The sequence below is a fragment of the Hyla sarda genome, chromosome 1, assembly GCF_029499605.1.
Source record: "Hyla sarda isolate aHylSar1 chromosome 1, aHylSar1.hap1, whole genome shotgun sequence".
Taxonomy (NCBI): Eukaryota; Metazoa; Chordata; class Amphibia; order Anura; family Hylidae; genus Hyla; species Hyla sarda.
In genome coordinates this window covers 205,196,635-205,221,320 of record NC_079189.1, presented here as the reverse complement: position 1 = coordinate 205,221,320, position 24,686 = coordinate 205,196,635, and positions in this window count along the sequence as shown.

Sequence of the window (24,686 nt, the reverse complement as noted above, 5' to 3'; positions counted from 1 at the left end):
TGCTTCCTTCCTCTTCTTCTGTCGACATCTGGAAGAAGGGTGTGGAGGTGGGTGGGACTTTATGATCAAAATGTGCATGTGCAACTTAAAAACCGCATACGGTTAAATGGATGGAGCCGTACACTAGTGCGGTTCTCATTGACTTTTAAGTTAGAAAAACTGTATGTGTTTGCAAAACGGTTTTTAACCTGGAGAAAAAACTGTGGTAGACCACAGTTTGGAGTACGGGAAAAAAAACATATTTGAAGCAAACTGGTGCAACCGTATGCATCATTGTGCATATGGCTTGCAATGATTTGCCTATGGATACAGTTTCCTACACGGTTGCATATGGTTTCAATAATGAAACTGTATATGGGCACCGTACTGGAAAAGCGTGATGTGAACACAGCCTAAGGCTACAGAAACAAGTGTGTAGCTTTGATTGGCCGTGCACAGTAACTAGGTCAAAATTAGTTTTTCAGGAAGAAGAAAAAAAAAAAACTACACCACGTAGGTGTACGTAGAGTTTACAACTATGAGAGCTGGACAATACACAAAGCTTAAAACTGTATAAGGCTGCAGAAACAAGGGTGTAGCTTTGCCTGGCCTTTCACAGTAACTAGGCCCAAGTTAGTTTTTCAGGAAATAAAATGTGCACCACGTAGGTGTACCTACAGTTTACACTTATGAGAGCTGGACTATGTGCTCCACTACAAACTGTATAAGGATACAGAAACAAGTAGGCAGCTTTGGCAGGCCTTTCACAGTAACTAGGCCAAACTTAGTTTTTCAGGAAGAAAAAAAAAATACCTACACCACGTAGGTGTACGTACAGTTTACAACTAGGAGAGCTGGACAATATGCTCAGCTTAAAACTGTATAAGGCTACAGAAACAAGGGTGTAGCTGTAGCTGGCCTTTCACAGTAACTAGGCCCAAATTAGTTTTTCAGGAAAAAAAAACTCACATTACGAAGTGGTACATACAGTTTAAACTTATGAGAGGAGGACTATGCACTCCACTACAAACTGCATAGGGCAACAGAAACAAGTGGATAGCTTTGGATGGCCTTTCACAGTAAATAGGCCCAAATTGTTTTTTCAGGGAAAAAACTTACACCACTTAGGTGTACCTACAGTTTACACTTATGAGAGCTGGACAATAGGCTCCGCTTAAAACTGTATAAGGCTACAGAAACAATCTCCCCCTCTGTGTACTTTATACAGATTTATGATTTTATGAGTGCAGGAGAATGCACCTGTGTAATGTAACCATGGTGACGACAGCTAAGAATATACCACTGTAATGTGCAGGGGGAGAAGGAAGTACAGCTCCCTGCACAGGTCTATGTATATGTGTGATTATGTAGCAGAGCTGAGTGTGTTATGTGGGTGAATGTAGCAGAGCTGAGTATGTTATATGTGTGTGAATGTAGCAGAGCTGAGTATGTTATGTGTGTGTGAATGTAGCAGAGCTGAGTATGTTATGTGTGTGTGAATGTAGCAGAGCTGAGTATGTTATGTGTGTGTGAATGTAGCAGCACTGAGTATGTTATGTGTGTGTGAATGTAGCAGAGCTGAGTATGTTATGTGTGTGTGTGAATGTAGCAGAGCTGAGTATGTTATGTGTGTGTGAATGTAGCTGAGCTGAGTATGTAATGTGTGGGAATATAGCAGAGCTGAGTATGTTTTGTGTGTGTGAATGTAGCAGAGCTGAGTATGTTATGTGTGTGTGAATGTAGCTGAGCTGAGTATGTAATGTGCGTGTGTGAATGTAGCAGAGCTGAGTATGTTATGTGCGTGTGTGAATGTAGCAGAGCTGAGTATGTTATGTGTGTGTGTGTGAATGTAGCAGAGCTGAGTATGTTATGTGTGTGGGAATGTAGCAAAGCTGAGTATGTTATGTGTGTGTGAATGTAGCAGAGCTGAGTATGTTATGTGTGTGTGAATGTACCAGAGCTGAGTATGTTATGTGTGGGTGAATTTAGCAGAGCTGAGTATGTTATGTGTGTGTGAATGTAGCAGAGCTGAGTATGTTATGTGTGTGAATGCAGCAGAGCTGAGTATGTTGTGTGTGAATGTAGCAGAGCTGAGTATGTTATGTGTGTCTGTGAATGTAGCAGAGCTGAGTATGTTATGTGTGTGAATGTAGCAGAGCTGAGTATGTTATGTGTGTGTTAATGCAGCAGAGCTGAGTATGTTATGTGTGTGAATGTAGCAGAGCTGAGTATGTTTGCTTGAATATAGCAGAGCTGAGTATGTTATGTGTGGGTGAATATAGCAGAGCTGAGTATGTTATGTGGGTGAATGTAGCAGAGGTGAGTATGTTATATGTGTGTGAATGTAGCAGAGCTGAGTATGTTATGTGTGTGTGAATGTAGCAGAGCTGAGTATGTTATGTGTGTGTGAATGTAGCAGAGCTGAGTATGTTATGTGTGTGTGAATGTAGCAGCACTGAGTATGTTATGTGTGTGTGAATGTAGCAGAGCTGAGTATGTTATGTGTGTGTGTGAATGTAGCAGAGCTGAGTATGTTATGTGTGTGTGAATGTAGCTGAGCTGAGTATGTAATGTGTGGGAATATAGCAGAGCTGAGTATGTTATGTGTGTGTGAATGTAGCAGAGCTGAGTATGTTATGTGTGTGTGAATGTAGCTGAGCTGAGTATGTAATGTGTGGGAATATAGCAGAGCTGAGTATGTTATGTGTGTGTGAATGTAGCAGAGCTGAGTATGTTATGTGCGTGTGTGAATGTAGCAGAGCTGAGTATGTTATGTGCGTGTGTGAATGTAGCAGAGCTGAGTATGTTATGTGTGTGTGTGAATGTAGCAGAGCTGAGTATGTTATGTGTGTGGGAATGTAGCAAAGCTGAGTATGTTATGTGTGTGTGAATGTAGCAGAGCTGAGTATGTTATGTGTGTGTGAATGTACCAGAGCTGAGTATGTTATGTGTGGGTGAATTTAGCAGAGCTGAGTATGTTATGTGTGTGTGAATGTAGCAGAGCTGAGTATGTTATGTGTGTGAATGCAGCAGAGCTGAGTATGTTGTGTGTGAATGTAGCAGAGCTGAGTATGTTATGTGTGTCTGTGAATGTAGCAGAGCTGAGTATGTTATGTGTGTGAATGTAGCAGAGCTGAGTATGTTATGTGTGTGTTAATGCAGCAGAGCTGAGTATGTTATGTGTGTGAATGTAGCAGAGCTGAGTATGTTTGCTTGAATATAGCAGAGCTGAGTATGTTATGTGTGGGTGAATATAGCAGAGCTGAGTATGTTATGTGTGTGAATCCAGCAGAGCTGAGTATGTTATGTATGTGTGTGAATGTAGCAGAGCTGAGTATGTTATGTGTGTGTGTGTGTGAATGTAGCAGAGCTGAGTATGTTGTGTATGTGTGTGAATGTAGCAGAGCTGAGTATGTTGTGTGTTTGCGTGAATGTAGCCGAGCTGAGTATGTTGTGTGTATGAATGTAGCAGAGCTGAGTATGTTGTGTATGTGTGAATGTAGCAGAGCGGAGTATGTTGTGTGTGTGAATGTAGAAGTACTGAGTATGTTGTGGGTGTATGTAGCAGAGCTGAGCATGTTGTGTGTGTGTGTGAAATATTCCATGGTTACTAGTGCCCAGACAAGCGATAACTGTATAAATGAAACATTTATGAGCTTAAATGTGAGGGCAGGTGCAGTGACCAAGAAAAAAAAATTAAAATAAAAGTGTATATATATGAAAAAAAATATATAACATTTTTCAATAATAATTTTCTTTTTTATAATTACTTACATAACACCTTTCCCCCCCCACAAAAATAAAATAAATAAATAAATAAAACAATAAAATTACAATTTCTTTGATTTCTACACAATCAAAAAGCTGCGTGTATACGCCAAATTTAGGGCAGCAGCGGGAAATACGCTGCGTATTCCTCGCTCACTATACACACAGGGCTTTCCAGCGGCAGCCCTATGTGTGTAGTGAGTTTTGGAGGCGGGGCCGTGTGCCAGTGTGGCTGTGACTTGTGGGTCCGCCTCCAAAACTCACTGCACACATAGGGCTGCTGCCGGAAAGCCCTGTGTGTATAGTGAGCAAGGAATACACAGCGTATTTCCCGCTGCTGGCCTAAATTTTGCGCAGCATGAAATATGCTGCGTATACGCCCTGTGGGAACGCACCCTAAAGCAGAAAATATACGTGGACATGCCCACTTTTACAAAACTGACGTGAACAGTGTAAACCGCAGCACAAAGCTCTTAAAAAATGTGGTGATACTTTTCACGCAAAAAATATTTTTAGTTTTATTTTTTTGGAGCAAATTTCTTTTAGAATCTCCCCCTCTGTGTACTTTATACAGATTTATGATTTTACTATTACACAGAGTTTTGTTCAGCACACACTGCTGCTCCAACACTTCTAGCTATGAGCAGGGAGCAGTGTACCATGTGAGGTAGAGAAGGAGTGCACGGTAGACCGAGGAGGGGCCTTTATATAATTGCACAAAATGTATCAAAGGAGTGTACAGTCTTAGTAAATCTTGAGCAGAGTGTAAATTAGACAAGAGTGTAAAGGGGTAGAACTGTGTCTACAATAGACAAATAATAATACATGTCCCTCACTGTGTATTACACCCAAAAGTGTACTTTCTTTTTTTCTATTCAGTCCTTTTATGCAGTGATTTGGGCTTATGGTGAATCTCTGCTGCCAAGCAGTTTTTCTGTGCAACACACATAATGCTCTATCTCTCCCTGCAATGAAATGCTCTCTCTGAAATAAAACACTGAAGTGACTAGCAGCATGATGGCTGCCGATTATATAGGGCTGTGACATCACAGGGGTGGCTGGCTGCTGACAGGTTGCATGCTGCATGTGATTCAGGGTTATCCTGCCTTGCTGCCTACCCAGAGTTCCTTTCCCCATGTCTTCAGATATGGATCTGCCATTTTAAATGCCCTGGAGCCTGGACCTTACTAAATGGAGTTTAATGAAGCGATTTGTGTGATCGAATTGTGGTGATATTCGGATTAGTTGTGAAGCAAATTTTTCCTAAAATTTGTAACGAATTTGGATTCATCAGATTTGATTCGCTCATCCCTAATTAGTATATCTGAACCAAAGAGTTGTATGTGAGCTTATGTTTTGCTGGACAATTGTACTTTCTATATCCACCCTTTATTTTACCATATAGGGTTTTGTGAAACAAAAAAAAGTAAATAAAAGTTGAGTGGTGAAAAAAACACAACCTGCTAATTTTGGGGGCCATCAATTTTATTTTTTTATTTTTTAGCAATAATAAGTAGAAAATAAACTGCACATTGTCAGTGTATTAAGAGAACAAAACAAATTGTACAGCAATATTTAAGAATAAATGAAGAAAAGGCTGGATATGAATGACAGAAAAGAAAGCAGATCAAACATTATTTAACAAAATGGCTAAAACATTAATTCTATATGGTTATAACTCAAGGTTCTAAGGGTGACCCACACAGAAGTGGACTGAGAGCCACTTTGTTGGGAACCATTGATCTAGACTAGTCTTTGGCTCGGTTTTTAAAGACTTTCATTCATTTTTTTTATTTTTACCTGCAGCAAAACCTCAACTGAAACCTCAAAAACCCACTATAAGTAAGGCTGCATTCACACCTCGTTTTTACGTTACAGGTGCCAGATCTGGCTGGGGGAGGGCCAACCGAGCTCTCCTGTTCCCCAGCCGGACCAACGCTGAAATCCATTTTCTTAAATGAACTGACCGGAGTCAAATGGTGACTCCGGTCGGCTAATTTTTTGACACGTATGCGATTTCCTGACCGGACCTAAAAACGTAGTATACTACGGTTTTAGGTCCAGTCACAAAACCGGATACCGGTCAAAAATGAGCCGACCGGAGTCACTGTTTCACTCCGGTCGGCTCATTAAAGTAAACGGATTTCAGCACTGGTCCGGCTGGGGTACCGGAGAGCCCGGTTGCCCCACCCCCAGCGAGATTCGGCACCCTTAAGGTAAAAACGAGGTGTGAATGCAACCTAAATGGGATCCAACAGAATTAGAATGGAATCCAACAGAGTTTCAAAATGGATTTGTCATAATTCTCATGAATTCAAGAATGGGTGCTGTGGTGCTGATGCTAACAGAGTTCAAATAATCAAATATGTATATTTAAAGGGGTACCATCGGTGGTAATTTTTTTTTTAAAACAACAGTATTTTTAGTACTTATCAGCTGCTGTATAATACAGTGAAAGTTCTTTTCTGTCTGTCCACGGTGCTCTCTGCTGACACCTCTGTTTATGTCAGGAACTGTCCAGAGCAGGATAGGTTTGCTATGGGGATTTGCTTGCATGAGTGGACATTACTTGACATGGACAGACAGAAAATAAACTAAAAAAGAAAATAACTTTCTTTGTATTCTACAGCAACTGATATGTACTGGAAGTATTAAGATTGTTTACCCCCTTAACCTCCTGAGCGGTATTCCTGAGCGTGACTCGGGGTTAATTTTCCCTGCTAGGATTGGTAACCCCGAGTCACGCTCGGGGTAGAATTGCAGAGTTCCCGGCCGGGCTGCACGATATATCGCAAAAGCAATGCGATATAGCGATGCGGCCCCCGGGAAAACAAGCTATTATCTGCTCGGGTCGGCTCCCGTTGCGGGGGCCGGCCAGAGCAGGTAAAAAAAAATACTAAAAGTCAGTGTTTCCCTACCAGGGGGCCTCCAGCTGTTGCAAAACTACACCTCTCAGCATGCCCGAACAGCCAAAGGCTGTCCGGGCATGCTGAGAGTAGTAGTTTCACAACAGCTGGAGGCCCCCTGTTAGAAAAACACTGAGCTAAGTGTAAAAGGAAGAAGTAGTAAAATAAAAAAAACCTTTTGCTCACCTAATCCCGGTCCCTGCAGATGCCGTTCCCCTCCGTGCGGTCCGGGGTGTCCTCTCTTCACTATTCATCTTCTAGGACCTTTCACTTTTCAGCCAATCACAGGCCGCAGTGGTGTAAAACCTGTGATTGGCTGAAGGGGAAAGGACTTGTTCTGCAGGAAATACACTAGGTTTGAAATCTGCCCGGCAAACCTAGTGTATTTGCTGCAGGACAAGACAAGATGACAAGGGGGGGGGGGGGAGGGATGTGACAAAGGGGGGAATGTAACAGGGGGGGGAATGTGACAAGGGGGGAATGTGTCAGGGGGGGGGGGAATGTGACAGGGGGGGAATGTGACAAGGGGGGGAATGTGTCAGGGGGGGGATTGTGACAGGGGGGGGAATGTGACAAGGGGGGGGAATGTGACAGGGGGGGAATGTGTCAGGGGGGGAATGTGACAGGGGGGGGAATGTGACAAGGGGGGGAATGTGTCAGGGGGGGATGTGACAGGGGGGGGGAATGTGACAAGGGGGGAATGTGTCAGGGGGGGGATGTGACAGGGGGGGGGATGTGACAAGGGGTGAATGTGTCAGGGGGGGAATGTGACAGGGGGGGATGTGACAGGGGGGGAATGTGACAAGGGGGGGAATGTGACAGGGGGAAGAATGTGACAAGGAGGAGGGAGAATGTGACAAGGAGGGGGGAGAATGTGACAAAGAGGGGGGAGAATGTGACGGGGATGTGACAAGGGAGAGGGGGAATGTGACAGGGGAGATGTGAAATGGGCGGAGGGAGATGTGAAATTCAGTTAAAAAAATTGTACCGCTTTTGGTACAAATTTCCAGACAGAATCATACCGCCAGGGAGGTTAAGGACTCAGCCCATTTGGGCCTTAAGGACTTTGGCCCACATTTATCATTGTAGGTGTAAGTGAAGCATTTTTTGACACCCTTTTTTTGTGTGCTGATAATGTGTAGGAGGACCAAATGTATTAAATGTTCACAGAGCATATGATAATTTTGTGCAGGTAAACATTTTCTGAAATTTCTCTCTTCACATACACCAAAAAGCTACGCCAGGTCTGGGATGGTGTAGTTAGACACTTTTCAGTGGCTTTGCGCCTTGTTTGCGCCTTTTTACAAAAAGGCGCAGTTCATAAATTTCAGTCCACGGCATTCGCTGAATTGAAAAGCGTGTACTGCTACTTCAAAACATCTGGAATGACTAAAATATTCTACCACCAAAAGGCGCAAAATAACACACAGTGCGCCAAAATAGCGCCTTTTATACGTAGAAAAAAAGGTGTAAACACATTGATAAATGTCGGCCTTTATTCTTACATTTATTCTTACATTTTCATTTTTTCCTCCTCGCCTTCTAAAAATCATAACTTTTTTAAACAGACTAGTATGGTGCTTGTTTTTTGTGCGACTAGTTGTCCGTTGTAATGACATCCCTCATTTTACAATAAAATGTATGGCACAACCATAAAAATACTATTTGTGTGAGGAAATTGATAAAAAAAATGCAATTTAGCAAATTTTGGAAGATTTAGTTTTTACGCTGTACACATTATGGTAAAATAGACTGGGGTTCAATACGATTAAAATGATGCCCATGATTACATACAATTCTATTATTGTACCGCTTTAAAAAAAAATGGCAAACTTTTTAACCAAATTAGTACGTTTAGAATCCCGCTATTTTGCTGAACTATAACTTTTTTTTTCTGTATATGCGGCGGTATGATTTTTACTTTTTTTTTATTTATTTTTTTACGTTCACATTGTTCACCGTACGGGATCATTAACATTATATTTTAATAGTTTAGATATTTATGCGCGGGGCAATACCAAATATGTTTTTTTTTTCAAAAGTAAAGTTTATTAAAGATTTTAAACATACAAAGTAGTAAATGTGCAAGTGACCAAGGGGCCAAAATATGTGGTGCACATGCGCCCAAAAGAAATAGACAGGTAGTATGGCAAACAAGTCATATTAGGAGCAGTAACACTAGTCTTTTAGGACTCCAACATGACAACAATAAACACCTAGGCATACATGGCAGACAATAAAATATCAGCACCTAGTCTGGCACAAGTGTTCCTACAAGAAAAAGAGAAGAGCAATAATAAATGAGAAAGGGAGAAGGCTCCCAGGTAGACCGGAAGGAAGACAGGAGGAGTTGGAAGGAGACAGAAAAACACAGGCAGAGAGAGAGAGAGAGAGAGAGAGATAATAAAGAGGACTAACCTTTCAGCACAGTGCACTGGCGAGAACCCCAACATCGGACAGACTGACATCATATGTAAGGGCACACGCTCAAGGCATCAGTCAGTAGACATTTCTTGAGAGTTCAAGTAGAGAGTTCTGTATGTGTCAGAGGAGAGAAAGGATATCCACGGTCCCCATATGAGATAGCGTCTCTCCACTTGCCCTCTGGAGTCTGCCAGCAACTCCTCCATCCTATGTAGATGAGAGAGTTCCTGGAGCCAAAAAGTGAATGTGGGAGCAGAGGAAGATTTCCACAATCGGGGGATGACCGTACGAGCCGCCAGAAGCATAAAGCTAACTAGTCGGGCGGACCACTTTGGCAAAGAGGGTGGGAGCATGGAGAGAAGAAGGGTGCCTTGGGACACAGGTAAACGGATAGACGTCAATTGGTGAATTACATCCAGTACTTGGGACCAAAAAGGAGTCAGTTTCGGGCATAATAACCATATATGGGACATTGACCCTCCTGGCTCACCACATCTCCAACAGGCATCAGAAACACCTGGGTAAAATTTGGATAAAAGGGTTGGTACCATCTTGTTAGAATTTTGTAATTAGTTTCCTGTGCCCTGCAGGAAATCGACAACTTATGGCAAAGTCGGAATGCTTTCTCCCACTCTTCATCATCGAATGTTGTGGCTAATTCCCTCTCCCAACCGATCCGAAAAGGTAGTGGATCAGTCCGAAGCTTATCAAGAAGGGCATAGATGGAGCTAATTGGACGGAGCGTCCGAGAATTTGAAATACAAAATTTCTCGAAGGTGGAAAGGGGGCGGTGTAATTTAAGTGTGTCCCTGGCCTGTACATAAAAGTGACTAAGCTGAGAATATTGAAAGAAATTTAGGAAGGAAGCTGGAGCCCCTCCCAAGATTTCGTGAATACCAAATATGTTTATTAAAATGTTTTTAATAAACAATTTACATTTTTATTGGGGGAGGGGGATTTTTCAAATTTGTTAACTTTTTTTTGATTTTTTTTGATTTTTTTTTTTTACACTTTAACCCCTTAACCCCTTAAGGACTCAGCCCATTTTGGCCTTAAGGACTCAGACAATTAAATTTTTAAGTTTTTTTTACGAGATCGCGGGCGTCGGCCATTGCCGGCGGGTCCCTGGCTGCGATCAGCAGCCGGGATCAGCCGCGCATGACACGGGCATCGCTCCGATGCCCGCGGTTATGCACAGGAAGTAAATGTACGTCCTGGTGCTTTAAGTACCACCGCACCAGGACGTACATTTACGTCATGCGTCCTTAAGGGGTTAAGGACTCAGCCCATTTTGGCCTTAAGGACTCAGACACTTTAATTTTTACGTTTTCCTTTTTTCCTCCTCGCCTTCTAAAAATCATAACCCTTTTATATTTTCATCCACAGACTAGTATGAGGGCTTGTTTTTTGTGCGACCAGTTGTCCTTTGTAATGACATAACTCATTATATCATAAAATGTATGGCGCAACCAAAAAACACTATTTTTGTGGGGATATTAAAAAGAAAAACACAATTTTGTTAATTTTGGAAGGTTTCGTTTCCACGCGGTACAATTTACGGTAAAAATGACGTGTGTTCTTTATTCTGAGGGTCAATACGATTAAAATGATATCCATTATTACATACTTTTATATTATTGTTGTGCTTAAAAAAAATCACAAACTTTTCAACCAAATTAGTACATTTATAATCCCTTTATTTTGATGACCTCTAACTTTTTTTTTTTTTATAAGCGGCGGTATGAGGGCTCATTTTTTGCACCATGATCTGTACTTTTTTTTATACCACATTTGCATATAAAAAACTTTTAATACAATTTTTACAATTTTTTTTATAACATGTATTAAAAAAGTAGCTATTTTTCGACTTTTTTTTTTTACATTCACGCCGTTCACCGTACGGGATCATTAACATTTTATTTTAATAGTTCGGACATTTACGCATGCGGCAATACCAAATATGTCTATAAAATTTATTTTTTACGCTTTTTGGGGGTAAAATAGGAAAAAACGGACATTTTACTTTTTTATTGGGGGAGGGGATTTTTCACTTTTTTTTACTTTCACTTTTACATTTTTTTACATTTTTTTTTACACTTGAATAGTCCCCATAGGGGACTATTCATAGCAATACCATGATTGCTAATACTGATCTGTTCTATGTATAGGACATAGAACAGATCAGTGTTATCGGCTATCTTCTGTTCTGGTCTGCTCGATCTCAGCCCAGAGCAGAAGACGCCGGGAGCCGGAAGGTGAGGCATTCTGAATGATCAGATCCCCGCAGCAGCGCTGCGGGCGATCCGATCGTTCATTTAAATCGCACACTGCCGCAGATGACGGGATCTGTATTGATCCCGACACCTGAGGGGTTAATGGCGGGCGTCGGCCATTGCCGGCGGGTCCCTGGCTGCGATCAGCAGCCGGGATCAGCAGCGCATGACACTGGCATCGCTCCGATGCCCGCGGTTATGCACAGGACGTAAATGTACGTCCTGGTGCGTGAAATACCACCGCACCAGGAAGTACATTTACGTCCTGCATCCTTAAGGGGTTAATAGTCCCCATACTATTTACTATTTATAGCAATCATTTGATTGCTAATACTGTTCAGTGCTATGCATAGGGCATAGCACTGATCGGTATTATCGGCTATTTACCACTCTGATCTGCTCGATCTCAGACCAGAGCAGAAGACGCTGGAAGATAGATGGAGGCAGGTGAGGGCACCTCCATCCACCATTATGGATGATCAGATCCCCGATCATCAATTTCAGTGACCGCACTGCCGCAGATGCCGTGATCTGTATTGATCACGGCATCTGAGGGGTTAATGGCAGACATCCGAGCGATCACGGATGTTGGCCATTACCGGTGGGTCTATGGCTGCTATCAGCAGCCAGGACCTGCCGCGCATGACCCGAGCATATATGTCCTGGTGCGTTAAGTACCACCGAACCAGGACGTACATTTAGAACCTGCGTCGTTAAGGGGATAAAAGTAGTAATTTACTAAAAAAAATAAATTCCACTGGAGTACCCCTTTAAAGAAATTAAAGTATCTATTGTTCAAATCTTACTCTGAAGGAATCTGATTCAACAGGGCATAAATCTCCCCACTATGGGGGGAGATTTATCAAAACCTTTAAATCTCCCCATTTATAGTTCTTTTAAATCATTTTAATTTAAATCACAATGCTAACAAACTTTCCTTTGAAAGACATCTGAAACAGTAGCACAACCAGATGGATGCTGCTTTGATAAAGTTATTTTATATGAACAACACAGACCTCATGCAATCCTTATGTTTTTTGTTCCCGTAGGAAAAAGTATAACATTTTCACAGATGCTATTCCTGTCACTGTGTCTGGCCCATCAAATTGAAAAATGCAGATATGTATAGTTTTTCTTTGCATAGACTTTATCAAATGTGTTAAAGGGGTACTCCAGTGGAAAACATTATTTTTAATCAACTGGTGCCAGAAAGTTAAACAGATTTGTAAATTCGGGTAGAAAACAGACATGGCGCACATCTACAATCTTGTATAATGATCTGATTGCTTCTCAGCATAATATCAAAAACTAACAGGTTGTTAGTATAAATTTTTGATCAAAAAGTACAAGCCCACTAGCCACGTCAAGGCCACCTATTTAGAGTGGGTCCCCAACGTCCCTCGCATGAAATGGCGTAGCACTGGGCGGCGACCACCACCGCCGCGACACCAGTGCCCACGGGGGGAGGAGCGACTCACTGGCAGAGCGGCCCCAATGCCACTCAAACCAGTCTATGGGCCGCACCTGCCCGCAGACACAGCGCCACGGCAGCAACGAACGCCGCCCCGCACCACACCAGTGTGAACAAGGTGTAATGGCTCACTTACCATGCTCTCCCAGTAAGACTGGGAGGCTGCTAGGAATGAAATGGCCCTTGTGTGGCTAATTACCACCTATATAGGGTTGGGCTGAGGGGGTGGGGAAGAGTGCAGCACATGTTCAAACAAAAAAAAAAGGGAAGGATAGAAATCACAGTGTGAATTCGGGTAGAAAACAAACATGGCGCACATCTACAATCTTGTATAATGATCTGATTGCTTCTCAGCATAATATCAAAAACTAACAGGTTGTTAGTATACATTTTTGATAGGGATGTTAGGAACCCACTCTCAATAGGTGGCCTTGACGTGGCGAGTGGGCTTGTACTTTTTGATCAAAAATGTATACTAACAACCTGTTAGTTTTTGATATTATGCTGAGAAGCAGTCAGATCATTATACAAGATTGTAGATGTGCACCATGTCTGTATTCTACCCGAATTCACACTGTGATTTCCCTGTCGTCCTAACCAGCAGCACAAGTGGGGTGTTTCTGCCCCTGTGAAGCTGGCAGGATGGTGGAAATTTTAATTCCGCCCAAGCAATTAACATAATTGAACCCCCCATATAAGGCCTCCTCCCCAGGCCATAGTGCTTTTTTCTGTCCTGTGCTGGACAGCAGGACGGGGCAGGCTCATTAAGCCTGCCTGGATTTATATATTTTTTGATACATATGTTCTGCAGCGTGGCTGCTTATGTTTGGGCTTTTTAGCCCTTTCCTTTACAGGTCTGACCTGTGCTTATCTCCTCGCAGCGTTCGCTGCGCTTCTCCGGTGCGATGCTCTGTGTCAGTGCATTCCCCGTGCGGATATGCGCTGTTTGGGAGCTCCGTACCTGGTCAGTGATTCAGGTCGGAGCTCCGCTCTGAGATCGCTGTACCAGCTCCCCCCTTTTTTTGGCGCTAGCGGTGTCGCGTGCGCGGCCGGACGCGGGGCCGGACGCCGGGACCGGAAGTGCGTCACTTTCCACTTCCGGCCCGGCGTCTTCTCTGGTAGTCTCTGATATTCGGAGTTTTCACTCCGAATATCTACAGGACCCTTTCTTTATTATATCTAAGCCTGTGGTAGGCTTATATTGGCTGTTATTATTAGATTTTTGTATAAGAGTGCTTGTGACCTGGGAACTAGTTTCCCTTCCTGTATCTCATTTCCGGGGGTGGAGCCTATTCAAAGTTGGCGCCATCCCCTTCCCTATATAAGGCAGCTCTTGCCTGGTTAGGGTCTCTGCTGTGCTCAGCTAGACCTGTGACTGCAAGACTGGTGTATTTTATTCAGCTTGTTTTTTCTCAACTAGGCTTCCTTGCATAGGTGCCGCCTATTTTTTCCTATCTTAGGGTGGGATTTAAAAAAAAAAAATTTTTTTTTTTTGCTTTACGGTTTTTCTCTCTCTATCTTTATAGAGGATGTCTACTCCACCCTCCGGCCAATACTCCGGACGTAAGGCGTCCTCTAAAAAACGTCACCTTACGTGTGCCGACTGCGGCACTCCTCTTCCGGACACCTATGAATATAATAAGTGTCCTGGATGTCGTCCTCCGGCAGATCCTGCGGAACCTACCATCCAGGACATGTTTATATGGATGAAAGAGTTCATGGGGAACTCAATAAATGAGATTAAAAGCTCCTTCTCTGCCAAGAGACCTAGGAAATCTCCTAGTCCCTCCTCCATAGCAGAGTATACAGCTATGTCCGTGGGAGACCATTCGGAACAGACAGTGGAAGAAGTCATCTCTCCCTCCATCTTTCCCGTTGAGAAAACTCAGCGTTTACTAAGATCCATCCGGTCAAGGGACCAGGATGCGGATCAAGGGGAAGCCTCAACATCCACCCCTAAAGAACCGCAGGTTTTTAAAGTGGATGACTCCTTAAAAAAGTTAATGACCACTGAGTGGAAACATCCGGACAAACCCCCTGTCCTTACTCGGAGGTTTAAGCTCATGTACCCCCTGGCCGAGGCAGAGTCAGAAGTCTGGGTCCCACCCCCCAAGGTGGATATGGCTGTTACCAGGATAAACAAGCGCGTTCTTGTTCCCGCGGACGACGGTAGCAACCTCCAAGACCCCCTCGACAGGAAAGTGGACTCCCTGCTCAGGAGGAATTACTCTGCTGCCTCAGCCTCTGCTACGGTGGCCATTGCCTCTAATGAGGTGGCCAATTTCATCAAGGATCGTATCCTAAGGATCCAGTCCGACATCGATGGTAATGTCCCCAGAGAAGACATTCTGGACTTGTTCAGCACCTTGCTACTGGGTGTTGACTTTCTTTGTGAGGCCACTCAGCAGCATCTAAAATTGGCCACAACGTCTATGGGACTATCCTCTGCAAGCAGACGCCCCTTCTGGTTACGCCCTTGGGTGGCAGATACCACCTCCAAGATAAACCTTTGTGCCATGCCTCTTGAACCCAATAGGCTCTTCGGATCCGAGCTGGACCGAATTATGGAGGGTTTTGCCGATAAAAAAGGCAAGTCCCTTCCTGTGCAGACCTTTCGTGGCCGCGGTAGAGGCCGAGGGGGCAGATCTCAGGGCTCCTCTGGGACCCAGAGGCACCAAAGTCAAAGATCTAAGCGTGGTGGCGGACGCGGTCGGGGCAAAGACCGCAAGTCTGAGCTATGACTCTCACCCAGATCCCACCAACGTCTCCCCTCTCCCTTCCCCTCCAGAGGTCCTGACAGAAGCTCTGTCTCCAGTTTTTTCTCCAGTAGGAGGCCGTTTGAGTGTATTTCTCTCCACTTGGATGAAGGAAATCCAAGACCCTTGGGTTCTAGAAGTAGTCCGGTCGGGCTACAAAATAGAATTTGTCTCCCCCCCACCAAGGAAATTTTTGTTAACAAAAAGACTCCCTCAACCAGAACAATCCATTCTGGAGGAGTCGGTACTATTGTACCTAGAGAAACGGGCCCTAGAGGAGGTTCCTCCAAACCAGAGAGGCCTGGGAGTATACTCCCCTATATTTTTGGTACCAAAGCCCTCGGGCACTTGGCGAATGATCATAGATCTTCGCTTTCTGAACCGTTTCATAAAGAAAAGAAAGTTCAGAATGGAGACTATTTGGTCAGTCACCAGCATTCTGAATCCTCTAGATCTGATGGTCACCATCGACCTCAAGGACGCCTACCTGCACGTCCCCTTACATCCTGCTCACAGGAAATTTTTGAGGATTGCTGTCACCATAAAGGGTATGGTAAAGCATTATCAGTTTGCCGTGCTGCTCTTCGGGATCTCTTCCGCTCCCCACACCTTTACAAAGGTCATGGCTCCGGTTGTGGCCGCCTTAAGATTAAAAGGCCTGGAAATCATCCCTTACCTAGACGACTGGCTTCTAAAAGCCGCATCTCTAGAAGTAGTACAGTCTCATCTTCAACTGGCTCTGGATTTTCTCCAGCATTTAGGCTGGATCATAAATTGGGACAAATCAGAGATCGTCCCCTCTACCTCCAGAAGGTTTCTGGGGTTCATAATCGACTCCTCTCACATAACCTTATCTCTGACCCCAGAGAGGAAGGAGAAAGTCGTAAGAGCCGCCGAGTTATTAATGGTTCCCCAAAGGGTCTCCATCAGAACTCTGATGAAAATGCTAGGCCACATGTCAGCGTCTGCAGAGGCAGTACCTTGGGCCCTATGGCATCTCCGTCCACTTCAAGATCAGCTCTTGAGTGTCTGGAATCGCAACCCCAAAGGGTTGGACAAAAGATGTTCCCTGTTTGTCGAAGTCCGTGCATCCCTCAGATGGTGGACAACTCTGTCAGATGGGAAGTCCTTGATTCAACCTCATTGGATCATTCTGACCACGGACGCCTCCCTTGTAGGCTGGGGAGCCCATCTGGACAAAACTCCGGTACAAGGTACCTGGACTTCTCAAGAGAGACTCCTCTCTTCCAACATGAGAGTTGAGAGCAGTCCGTCTAGCTCTCTATCACTTCGCTCCCCTAGTTCTAGGGCAAGCGATAAAAGTCCGTTCAGACAACACGACTGTAGTGTCTTACCTAAACAAACAGGGAGGCACAAGGTCCAAAGTTCTCCTCGAGGAGACCGGACTAATTCTATCTTGGGCAGAGATCAATCTATCCCACCTCTCAGCAGTCCACATCAAGGGGATCTCAATATAGTTGCAGACCGTCTGAGCCGCGGTCTTCCAGTCCAAGGGGAATGGTCCCTGAACGAGGATATCTTCCACAAGATAACCCGGAGGTGGGGTATGCCAGAGATAGATCTCATGGCAACTCGTCTGAATGCCAAGGTGAACAGGTTTTGCTCTCTTTACAAAGAGGACAATCCTGTGGTAGTAGACGCTCTGTCCATTCCATGGAGGTTCAGGCTGGCCTACATTTTCCCTCCACTTTCCATGATACCGAGGGTATTGATGAAAGTCAGGCAAGACCAGACCTCAGTAATCGCCATCATACCATTCTGGCCAAAGAGGTCCTGGTTCACCCAGCTCATGAGGATGAGTCAAGGGTGTTATTGGAGGCTTCCCCACGTGCAGAACCTTGTGTCTCACAACACAGGCTCCTGCCTAGATCTGAGGAGACTCAATCTGACAGCCTGGAGATTGACAGGACCCTACTAGGTAGTGGTCTCTCTTCGGAGGTCTTGAGAACCCTTGCTTACTCAAGAGCAGCATCTACTAATAGAGCTTACTCCAGGATAAATCGGATTTTCCTACAATGGTGTGCGAAGAAAGAGGTAGTTGCCTCAGATCCTCCTCTTTCTGCTTTGCTTCAGTTCCTGCAGGATGGCCTTGACAAGGGTCTTAGCCCATCCACTCTAAAAGTGCAGCACTCTCTGCCTCTCTAGGCAGATCTTTATCTCAAGATCTCCTAATCAAGAGGTTCCTCAAAGGAGCCGAAAGACTTAAGCCTACAGTCCTTAGGCCTATTCCTCAATGGGATTTGTCTGTCGTTCTCAATGGGTTGAGTTCTCCCCCCTTTGAGCCTTTGGACCAAGTGGACTTTAGGTACTTGTCCCTTAAGGTCACTTTTTTGTTGGCTATAACCTCAGCCAAAAAAATTGGCGAGCTTCAGGCCCTTGCGGCTTTTGAGCCTTATACTCTCTTTTTACAAGACAGAGTCTTGTTGAGATATCTACCGACCTTTGTTCCCAAGGTACCAACCTTTTCTAATATTAACCAAGTTATCTCCTTACCAGTTCTGTGCTCAGACCCTTCCTCTTCTGAGGAAGCTGCTAACCATTCCTTGGACATTTCAAGAAGTCTCAAGATATACATCTCAAGAACTGGTGAATTCAGAAGATCCGAAAACCTTTTAATTTCTTTTTCAGGACGGAACAAAGGTCTAAAGGCCTCCAAACCCTCTCTGAGTAGATGGGTCAAAGAGGCAATCTGGGAGGCATTTATAGCTCAGGAGCTAACTCCTCCTTCTTTTGTTACTGCCCACTCTACCCGGGCAGTTGCTACCTCCTTTGCTGAAAGAAGGTCCGTTCCACTAGAACAAATTTGTGCTGCTGCCTCCTGGAGCACACACAACACATTTAACAAACATTACCGGGTTAATGCCAAACGTATGGGAGAGCTGGCCTTTGGGCGTTCCATCCTAAGTGCCGCTCCTCCTTAGTCCCTCCCTATTTGTGATTGTTACTTGCTAAGTCCCCACTTGTGCTGCTGGTTAGGACGACAGGGAAGCGTTAATTTCTAACACAAATTTGTTTTCCCTTAGTCCTAACAGCAGCACACAAATTTCCCGCCCTTGTAGTTTGCATAGTTTTGCTTGTTATTAAAGTACTATGGCCTGGGGAGGAGGCCTTATATGGGGGGTTTAATTATGTTAATTGCTTGGGCAGAATTAAAAATTCCACCGTCCTGCCAGCTTCACAGGGGCAGAAACACCCCACTTGTGCTGCTGTTAGGACTAAGGGAAAACAAATTTGCGTTAGAAATTAACGCTTCTATCCTTCCTTTTTTTTTTTTAACATGTGCTGCACTCTTCCCCACCCCCTCAGCCCAACCCTATATAGGTGGTAATTAGCCACACTAGGGCCATTTCACTCCTAGCAGCCTCCCAGTCTGACTGGGAGAGCATGGTAAGTGAGCCATTACACCTTGTTCACACTGGTGTGGTGCAGGGCGGCGTCTGTTGCTGCCTTGGCACTGTGTCTGCGGGCGGGTGCGGCCCATGACTGGTTTGAGTGGCATTGGGGCCACTCTGCCAGTGGGTCGCTCCCCCCCCATGGGCACTGGTGTCGCGGCGGTGGTGGTCGCCGCCCGGTGCTACGCCATTTTATGCTAGGGATGTTAGGGACCCACTCTCAATAGGTGGCCTTGACGTGGCGAGTGGGCTTGTACTTTTTGATCAAAAATGTATACTAACAACTTGTTAGTTTTTGATATTATGCTGAGAAGCAGTCAGATCATTATACAAGATTGTAGATGTGCGCCATGTCTGTATTCTACCCGAATTCACACTGTGATTTCTATCCTTCCTTTTTTTTTTTTTTTTAACATGTGCTGCACTCTTCCCCACCCCCTCAGCCCAACCCTATATAGGTGGTAATTAGCCGCACTAGGGCCATTTCACTCCTAGCAGCCTCCCAGTCTGACTGGGAGAGCATGGTAAGTGAGCCATTACACCTTGTTCACACTGGTGTGGTGCAGGGCGGCGTCCGTTGCTGCCGCGGCGCTGTGTCTGCGGGCGGGTGCGGCCCATGACTGGTTTGAGTGGCATTGGGGCCGCTCTGCCAGTGGGTCGCTCCCCCCGTGGGCACTGGTGTCGGGGCGGTCGTGGTCGCCGCCCGGTGCTACGCCATTTTATGCTAGGGATGTTAGGGACCCACTCTCAATAGGTGGCCTTGACGTGGCGAGTGGGCTTGTACTTTTTGATCAAAAATGTATACTAACAACCTGTTAGTTTTTGATATTATGCTGAGAAGCAGTCAGATCATTATACAAGATTGTAGATGTGCGCCATGTCTGTATTCTACCTGAATTCAGATTTGTAAATTACTTCTATTAAAAAATTGTTACCCTTCCAGTACTTACAGTATTTTTTTTTTAAATAGTTTTTTTATTCAGCTTTTTTATTCAGAAAAACAGAGGATACATACAGGTAATATATGGCTTACAGATCACGCAATCCTGAAGGCTCTCAGGCGTGCTCACCTAGTATTCATAAGAAACAGTAAACAAATACATAAACCAACATGGCGAATAGTAGGACATAAGAGAAGATTGTAGATAATATGATAACCGTAGTCCCAGAAGAAACTAATAAAACATTAAAGGTTAATGGAAGTAGCAATGACCACTGGTAAAAATTGAATATTGAAATATTCATCATACTAAATCAAGCACACAAAACCAGTTACATGTTTGTTAAATATCTCTGCAATGCTGTGAGGCGATCCAGCAATTCCATCTCTTAGTGAAAGAGAGGAAACTGCCCGAGCCAAGAGAAATAGCTTTCTCATAAGAATAAGTCAAGTTTATCTTATTAATCAGGTCATCCCTAATAAGTACCTTAGCTAGAATATATATCAAGCAGTACAATTCCCAAACGTCAGGAGATATTTCTTGTAACTTAAGAAACAATAATGTCCCTGAGGGGGTCCATGGAACACTACTCCCAAGCAATTCTCTAATAAGCAGTTAGCAGGATGTCCAAAAAAGTGTAATCGTAGGGCATGTCCAAAGTGTGTATAGAAGTGTGCCTGCAGCTCCACATCCGCTCCAACAAAAGTGTATTGTCCCAGCATAGATTTTGCATAAGTGATCGGGCATGTAGTACCATCTCAGTATCGTTTTATAAGCTGACTCTATGTGTGATGAGCATTGAAACCCTACCTGTATGCATTTAAAAGCTCTTTGCCAATCTTCAGTGGAGAAGGTTTGGCCAAGGTCTCTTTCCCAGAGGCGTATAGGGTACGATTTTGTAAATGTAGTTGCCTGGGAAAAATTATTGTATAGCAAATTCCTGATTCCTTGGGGGGGTGGGGGGGGGGGGAGACGATAGTTGAAGTAAGGCTAATCCTTCTAAATCTGGAAATCTCGGTGTTAAATGTTGTAAAAAATTTGAGGTTTGAAAATATTTATATAGGTCATGTTTAGGGAGATTATATGAATGTTGTACATTGTGAAATGAAACTAATGAATATGTATTATCGAGCAATTGCGAGACATGCATAAGCCTATTTGTTATCCATAGGCGTAAGTCTAGATTTGGAATTGAGGATTGTAAAAGGGTGAGGGGAATTACTCCCCTCTTCTCGCCTACATTAGTATTTGCGCAAGAGACATAGAGCGACCAGGCATGATATGATGCTTTAACCAGTGGGTTATGCATGATCGGGGACATAGAAGGAGACATAGACAGGTTTTCAATCTCAACCAATGGGAGATTCATTTTGTTGCACCACCAATGCCTCAACATACCCAGCATAGTTGCTATATAGTAACTTTTTAGATCTGGCGTGCCCAGGCCTACCAGAAGTCTATGCTTAGAGAGTAGTGCGGGGGACAAGCGAGGATGGCGACCCGCCCAAATAAAAGTAGACAGTAGTTTTTGTGAAGTGGTGAAAAAAGAGTTGGGGAGGGTAAAGTGCGGAAAAGGTAGAGATAGCGTGGAAGTAGAAACATTTTGAAGGTTGCTATTCTGCCCTCCCACGAGATCTCTGAATGTGACAATCTATCGGCTTCATGTGTGATCGTGTGTATAAGTGGGAGATAATTTGTTGCATAAAGTGTATTGTGCGGTTAAGAAAGGTTAATGCCCAAATAATGAATAGATGAAGTGTGCCAGTCAAATGGGTAAGTTAGGTGTAGAGAGTCCACCTTAGAGGATGGTAGGCTAATAGGCAACGCTTGAGTTTTGGTTTCATTTAAATGATAATAAGAAAGGGTTCCAAAAAAGGTTATAATAGCCATGGTTGCTTGCAGAGAATTCTCAGGATCCCTCAATGACAAGATTACGTCATCAGCGTAAAGCGAAATAACATGACACTTGTCTCCTATGGTTATCCCACGTATAACAGGGTTCATTCTGAGTGCCAGTGCCAGCGGTTCTATGGCCATTACATAAATGAATGGGGAGAGAGGGCAACCTTGGCGGGAGCCGTTGGACATGAGGAAAGGATCAGATAAAGAACCATTAGCCAGAACTCTAGCCGGAGAGAGGAGAAAGCTGAGAATATTGGTCCCCCGATGCCCAAATGCTTAACTACTTAACGACGAAGGACATATGTTTAGGTCCTCCGCCGGCTCCCGCGATATGCTGCGGGGTCATGCGGTGACCCCGCCTCATATTGGGTCGGTCCTGGTGGCCATCAACGGCCGGAACCTGTGGCTAATACAGGACATCATCGATCGCGGTGATGCCCTGTATTAACCCTTCAGAAGCGGTGATCAAAGCTGACCGCCACGTCTGTAGCGAAAGTGAAACTATCCCGGCTGCTCAGTCGGGCTGTTTGAGACCGCCGCGGTGAAATAGCTTACAGGACACCGGGAGGGACCCTACCTGCCTCCTCGGTGTCCAATCAGCGAATGACTGCTCCGTGCCTGAGATCCAGACATGAGCAGTCAAGCGCCGATAACACTGATCACAGGCGTGTTAATATACGCCAGTGATCTGTGTAAAAGATCAGTGTATGTAATGTTATAGGCCCCTATGGGGGATATAACATTGCAAAATAAAAAAGGGAAAAAAAGGGTTAATAAAGATCATTTAACCCCTTCCCTAATAAAAGACAGTGTAAATAAAAATAAACATATGTGCTATCGCCGCGTGCATAAATGTCCGAACTATAAAAATATATCATTAATTAAGCAAAATTCAAAAAGCGTCTTTTTGGTCACTTTTTATACCATTAAAAAATGTATAAAAAGTGATCAAAAAATCAGATCAAAATAAAAAAATTTCCAGAAGTACGACAAAATTAAACCTATATAAGTAGGGTACCATTTTAACCGTATGGACCTACATAATAATGATAAGGTGTCATTTTTACCGAAATATGCACTGCGCATAAACGGAAGCCCCCAAATTTACAAAATGGCATTTTTTCAATTTTGTCGCACAATTATTTCTTTTGCCGTTTTGCCATGGTTTTTTGGGGTAAAATGACTAATGTCACTGCAAAGTAGAATTGGTGACGCAAAAAAATAAGCCATAATATGGATTTTTAGGTGGAAAATTGAAAGGGTTATGATTTTTAAAAGCTAAAGAGGAAAAAACTATGCAAAAACTGAAAAGCCCTGCATCCTTTAGGGGTTAAGGACCTAGAAGGCGTAGGACCACCGTAGGCGGTCGAATGCCTTCTCGGCATCCAGTGCTAAAATCAAAGTCGGGGTTTGAGAATGTTCTAAGTGTGCAAATATATTAAGGAGTCATCGTGTGTTATCAGAGGCTTGCTGACCCACTACAAAACCTGCTTGGTCAGTTCTCATAAGGGAGGGTAAGATTTTAGAGATCCGAGATGCAAGCAATTTAGCATATATTTTTACATCTTGGTTCAATAACGAAATCAGATGACATTTTTTTACCCGGATTCGGTAGTGCAGTGATTGTGGCTTGGAGGTTCTCCAAGACTGGAAAAGACTGGAAAAGAATAATTGAAAGCCATTGGCTATGTCTGAGGGTGTGTAGAATTTATCATTAGTAATGGGGTGAAGTAGGTATGGAATACGAGCCTTCAGGTGTTTTTGTTTAAGTCTGTGAGCAAGGAGTTTGCCCGCTTTATTATCCTGCGAATAATAAGAAGCTTTCAGTCGTTTGTATGGTATGATTTTTCGTAGGCATTTAGCAATAGGCAGCGAAGGTCGAGTCTATGAACAGCAACCCGGTGGCTAAGGCCGGAGAAGGATTGGTCTGATTTGCTTGTTCAGCGAGACATAATTGAGCCAGAGTCTCAGTGATCTTCTCCTACCTTTGTTTTTAAGAACGGAACTGTATTTTATGCAGTACTCCCGAATTACTGCTTTATGACAATTCCAAAGCATTATGGGGTCCGAAACTGAGCCACAATTATTCGCAAAATAATCAGTAACGTCACGTTGTAAATATTCCGCATATTGAGGATGTGAACACAAAAAGGGATTGCTGTGCCATGAGTACCTCGGGGGTGAAGAGGGCCCATCTGTGAGTTGCAATATAAGGGCAGCATGGTCGGACCATTTAATAGTCTCTATGGTGGTGTTCTGAACAGAAGTAAGCAATGAGCGATCTAAGAGAAAGAGGGCTATACATGAGTATGTATTATGGACTCCTGATAAAAATGTGTATTCTTTCTCGTTTGTATGGTGGATACACCACACATCATAAAGCTCATATTCGTGTAGTAGAGAGGACAGAGTAAAAGAAGAGGAGCGAGCAGAAGAGGTAGAATCTAAAGTGGGGTCAGGGACGGAGTTAAAGTCACCACATATTACTAAGGATCCCCATTTATTATTCTGTACCAGTTTAAACAGGCATTTTAGAAATCTAGCTTGGCCTGAGTTCGGGGCGTATAGTGAAACTACCGTCAGGGGTGTGGCATTGATGGTGCAACGTAGAATCACATACCTGCCATTAGGGTCCGAGACGGAATCCTGAAGAGTAAAAGCGACAGTATTTCTTATAGCAATTAGAATCCATCTGGACTTTGAGCTGTAATGAGAATGGAACAAATAAGAAAAGGCAGGGTGTTTCAAGCAGAATGCATCAGTGGAGAACAAATGTGTTACTTGCACGCATAAGACATCACATTTCAATAGCATAGCTTGCCTCCAAAGATGAGAACTCTTATGGGGGGCGTT